Genomic DNA, 5,568 nt, shown 5'->3' on the forward strand with positions numbered 1-5,568 from the left:
CTAGCATGTCAGCGGGCTTCCATGCGAAGGTGTCCCAGTTCTCACGGAGGAATTCGATGAGCTCGGCTTCCTATTTAGGATCAAGGGTGGTGGAGATGTTCGTCGGGGCAGCGGTGTCGTCCGTCGGGTGGATGCTGACCTTCTTCGTCTCTCCCGCCGACTGGAATGCGGACTCCGAAGCTGGCTTCTTCGAACACATCAAGTCAGCGGGGTCGACTGTCTTCTTGTACTGGTCGAGCTCGAGGACAGCCATCTGCTGATCGGCGATCCTCGATCCCTGCTGCAGACAGTCCTCGGCCCGCTGCCGATTGCCTGTGATAGTGATCACACCTTTTGGGCCTGGCATCTTCAGCTTCAGGTACATGTAACATGGACGGGCCATGAAACGCGCATACGCCAGGCGGCCCAGAATTGCGTGGTATGCACTCTGGAAGTCCACCACCTCGAACGTCAGCTTTTCCTTGCGGAAGTTCTTGTCGGAGCCGAAGACGACGTCCAACGCGATCTGGCCGAGTGACTTGGCCTTTCGTCCAGGGACGACTCCATGGAACTGCATGCTGCTCTCGCTAAGTTTGGACATCGGAATGCCCATCCCTTTGAGAGTGTCAGCATACATGATGTTCAAGCCACTGCCGCCGTCCACGAGGACTTTGCGCAGTCGGACTCCTTCCACCACCGAGTCGACGACCAGAGCCTGCCTCCCTGGGGTGGGTACGTGCGCTGGATGATCCGACTGGTCAAAGGTGATCGCAGTCTGAGACCATTTGAGGAACGTGGGGTTGGTCGGCGTGGCCATGTTCACCTCCCTGTTCACCAGCTTCAGTCGACTCTTGCTCTCAACGTCAGCAAAAATCATCAGTGTTGCATGGACTTGGGGGAACGGATCCTCCTTTTCCTCCTCATCCTGTTCATTGTCCTTTTAACTCGGCTGCCCTTCTCCGAACCCCTGGATCAGGAGGCGACATTGCCGAGTGGTATGTTTCGGAAATATGGCGTTGCCCTCTTCATCCATCTTCGTGTGAATTGGACATGGCTGGTCCAGGATGTGGTTTCCGAACTGCTTCTTCTTGGGGGTGAACTGAGCCTTCCCCTTGCCCTTGAACTTGGCATTGGTAACGGCTGCGGCCTCTGCCTGTGCAGTGGACGGAGCTTTCTGCTTCTGCTTCCGAGTGTTGTTCCCATCTCCATCGGCGACTGCTTTGTGCTTGCCGCTACGAATGCGGTCTTCTTCTTCGCCATTTGCATAGCGTGCCGCTATCTCCATCATCTTACTCATGGAGATGTCGCCTGTTCGACCGAACTTCAGGTACAGATCTCTATACCGCACGCCTGCCTTGAAGGCGCAGACTGCTTGGTGCTCTGTGACGTTCTCCACCGTGTGGTAGAGGGTCATCCAACGCTGAATGAAATCGCGCAGGGGCTCATTCTGCTTCTGGACACAGTGCTGGAGCTCCACGAGACCAGCAGGGCGTTTGCACGTCCCTTCGAAGGTCCTGATGAAGACTCGGGCCAGATCTGCCCAGCTGTAGATGCTTAAGGGAGCCAACTGGTTCAGCCACGCTCGTGTCGAGCCGTCGAGCATCAGGGGGAGGTGTTTCATGGCGAGGAGGTCGTCCCCTCCTCCGATCTGGACTGTCACTCGGTAGTCGTCCATCCAAGTTTCTGGCTTGGATTCTCCTGTAAACTTGCTGATCCCCGTCGCCAACCGGAAGTTGGGAGGGATGTCAGCCGAACGGATGGCTCGACTGAAACACTCGGGACCAGAGACGATGGTCCTGCTTCCACTCGGACGGTCCATATCATGACCATCGCGGTGGGCCCGGCCCCTGTCGACCCTCCTCTGGGCGATATGCCCTCTCGCGTCAGGCCTTGGATCATAAGTGTCACCGACTGAACGCCGATCATCATGATGTCGAGGCCCGTAGAGCCCACCCCGCGGAGGGGTGCATGAACGGCGACGATCTTCGGGATTCATGGAACGGCTGCCTCCCCTGTGTCACTGATGAGAACCGGGGCTGTGAACTGACCGATGCGTGTTCGCGTGAACAGAACTATTGTGGATCCTGTTGTGCGACTTGGAGACCGCTGAATTTTGCTGCTGCGCCGTGTGCAACAGGGCACGGATTTGCTCGATCCCTCTGCCAGCCTCTGAATTAGTCGGCTGGAGAGAATCGGCTATCTTGGCGGCAGCAGCCAGGTTGAGGACGGGTGTGCGGAACACCTCCACGTTGCCCCGACGAGTGTGCCGACTGGCAGAACGGCGGGGCTGACGGCGAGCGCCCAATGTTTCACTAACCTCATGCTCGTTCCGGCCAGTTTGGCGGGGACTTTCATGGGAGTTGGCCATGTGCACTTCGGCTGCAGGCCCGCAACCCAAGTACTCGGAAGGAAACTCAGTCGAAACTGAGTCCGAGCGCTGGGACGGCGGCGCAACCACAACCGACTCTAGGACCGCCACTTGTGAGGACGCGTTCTGGCGCGCCTGGGCGTGTTGCACCCAACGCTGGAGCCGCGGACGGCGGGACCGCTTGTTGCGGCGCGCGACGGCGGTGTAGGTCGACACCGGAGCCCACTTCTAGAGAAGAAGGATACCGCGGGCGCCGGCACGGAAGTGCATAGCCCCGCGAATGGGGAGCGCCTCGACGTCGAGAGGGGCATCCCGAAGCCATGCCGAATCATCGAGGATGAAGGAGAGTGCGCCGAAGAGGATCTCGCGACCCATGCTAGAATCTCCACCGGATGACATGATGAAAAGATGTAGTCGCAAACTCGCCAGAAGTCGTTTAGACACCTGCCCCACGGTGGGCGCCAACTGTCGTGGGTATAAGTCTGACAGTAGATGTGTAGGGTACGAAAGTATGGGCAGAGCCTTAGCTACGGCGAGGTTGTATGAGTTCAGGCCCCTCTACGGTGGACGTAAAAGCCCTACGTCTCAGTGCTCTTGGGAGCTTGTTGTCGAGTGGAATATGGATTACCATGAATTGCTAACCCCTGCACCAGTGGGGAAGGGCGGCTTATATAGAGTGCGCTGCCCTTTACAATGGTTTGGTGCACAGGGGTGGAGTAGTGGCGAATAAATGCCTACGTTACAGGTAACGTATGTCTTAAATGCTTATAAAGCTACATGGAAACGTATGACCGTTGCCCTCCAGGGGGGGTTACGATGTACAGAGTGGAATCGAGTCGGTAAGTTTGATACGCTCCGAATGCTTATCTCCGACTGGATGATGGAGGAATCGTCACCGACTGGACGATGGGAAGTCCTTAATACAGTCGGAACTGACTAAGGGCCTTATCCCTTATGAAGGGTAGTCCTTGGGTAAGACCCATAGGGCAGGCCTATGACCCTACCCTAGGACTATAACCCCATCAGTTCACTAGAGGCTTCTCTCAAAATAGCAAGTATTATGGTGGGTGAACAAATTACTGTCGAGCAATTGATAGAACCGCGCAAAGTCATGACGATATCTAAGGCAATGATCATGCATATAGGCATCATGTCCGAGACAAGTAGACTGATACTTTTTGCATCTACTACTATTACTCCACACATCGACCGCTATCCAGCATGCATCTAGTGTATTGAGTTCATGACGAACAGAGTAACGCTTTAAGCAGGATGACATGATGTAGATGGATAATCTCAAACCAATGATGAAAACCCCATCTTTTTACCCTTGATGGAAACAACACGATGCGTGCCTCGCTACCCCTTCTGTCACTGGGTGAGGTCACCGCACGGTATGAACCCAAAACCAAGCACTTCTCCCATTGCAAGAATCATAGATCTAGTTGGCCAGACAAAACCCACAACTCGAAGAGAATTACAAGGATATGAAATCATGCATAAGAGAGATCAGAAGAAACTTAACTAAGATTCATAGATAATCTGATCATAAATCCACAATTCATCAGATCTCGACAAACACACCGCAAAGGAAGATTACATCGGATAGATCTCCATGAAGATCATGGAGAACTTTGTATTGAAGATCCAAGAGAGAGAAGACGCCATCTAGTTACTAGCTATGGACTCGTAGGTCTATGGTGAACTACTCACGCATCATCGGAGAGGTCATGGTGTTGATGGAGAAGCCCTCCGTTTATGAATCCCCCCTCCGGCAGGGCACCAGGACATGCCCTAGATGGGATCTTGCGGAGACAGAAGCTTGCAACGGCGGAAAAGTGATTGCAATGATCTCCTGATTTTTTCTGGAATTTATGGGATTATATAGGCGAAAGACTTAGGTGAGGGGACCTCCAGGGGGACCACAAGCCTGGATGGCGTGACCCCCCTGGCCGCGGGGTGGGGGCTTGTGGGGCCCCTGCAGCTCCTCTGGCTTGGCTCCCAAGTTCTCCGATCTTCTTCCGTTCCAAAAAAACCTTTTCGGGGATTTTCTTCCGTTTGGACTCCGTTTCAAAATCTCCTCTGAAAGGGGTCAAAAACATGGAAAAAACAGGAACTCGCACTTGGCAATGAGTTAATAAGTTAGTCCCAAAAAATATATAAAAGGCATACAAAACATCCAAAGTTTGACAAGATAATAGCATGAAACCATCAAAAATTATAGATACGTTGGAGACGTATCACACGCCTGGCGCCGGTACAATAGGCCTCAAACCCCCAGCAGGAACCCGCCTCCCTCCAGCATAAGGAGGCCACTCCCGGCACCCATGTTAGGTTGGGCTTCGGGGCTCGGGGTGTGACACGTCCCCACAATCGCCCTAGGATGGATCCATGGTGAGGGGTTAGACACGACGTTTGTCCAGGACTTGTCCTCGCAACGCTGAGAAATGTAAGCAACGAGCTCGCCACCCATGCTAGTCATCTTGCCAAGGTCCTTAGTGTCGTGCCCTCTCGACGAACCATCATGGGGAGATGAACGAGATGCTAGTTGGCTCTTGATGCTGCTGGACAAGCGTCATGCCGCCTTACGAGATGGCTCTCCTTTTGACGTGCGCTTACGGCTACGCGAGGCGTGAACGACACTCTTGCTTGGGTCGTAGGGGCACACAACGACGCTCCCATGGTTACGCGAGGCATGAACGACTCTCATGTTTGGGCCACAGGAGTGCATCTGAAGACCGGGTTAGAAACTCATGAGCCTTGTGCTAGGGGTATCTGCCTAATGATCGCTGCCCGTGTCACTCTCATGTAATAATTAGTTTTTGGGGCTGTACACCCCTTGGGGCCTCCTAAGTGGAAGGCCACGACGAGCCGAGTCATGACATCGGTAGAGGGCCCCCTCCCATGCCAAGTGGATGTCGCCATGCTCTGCACTGGGGAAGAAGCAAAGAAGACACCTCGAGGGTTGAGTTTCTTTTAAGTTGACCCGTACTTGATACGACATCCGCCTTTCTCTCTAGGTTGACTCATGCTCGACACGGTAACCGTTTTTCATGCCTTGTTTTTTTACTTGCGGACAAGCTTACCAGGCTGACTATTGCTGGACACGATGGCCGCATCCCCTTTTTTGGGCTTGTAAACAAGTTCGCCTCTGGTTTTAGCAAAGATCTTGGTCTTCTGATTTTCATGGAGCTTCATTGGTCTTCTCTTTTCTCACCACG

The sequence above is a fragment of the Hordeum vulgare genome, chromosome 3H (assembly GCF_904849725.1).
Source record: "Hordeum vulgare subsp. vulgare chromosome 3H, MorexV3_pseudomolecules_assembly, whole genome shotgun sequence".
Classification (NCBI taxonomy): Eukaryota; Viridiplantae; Streptophyta; class Magnoliopsida; order Poales; family Poaceae; genus Hordeum; species Hordeum vulgare.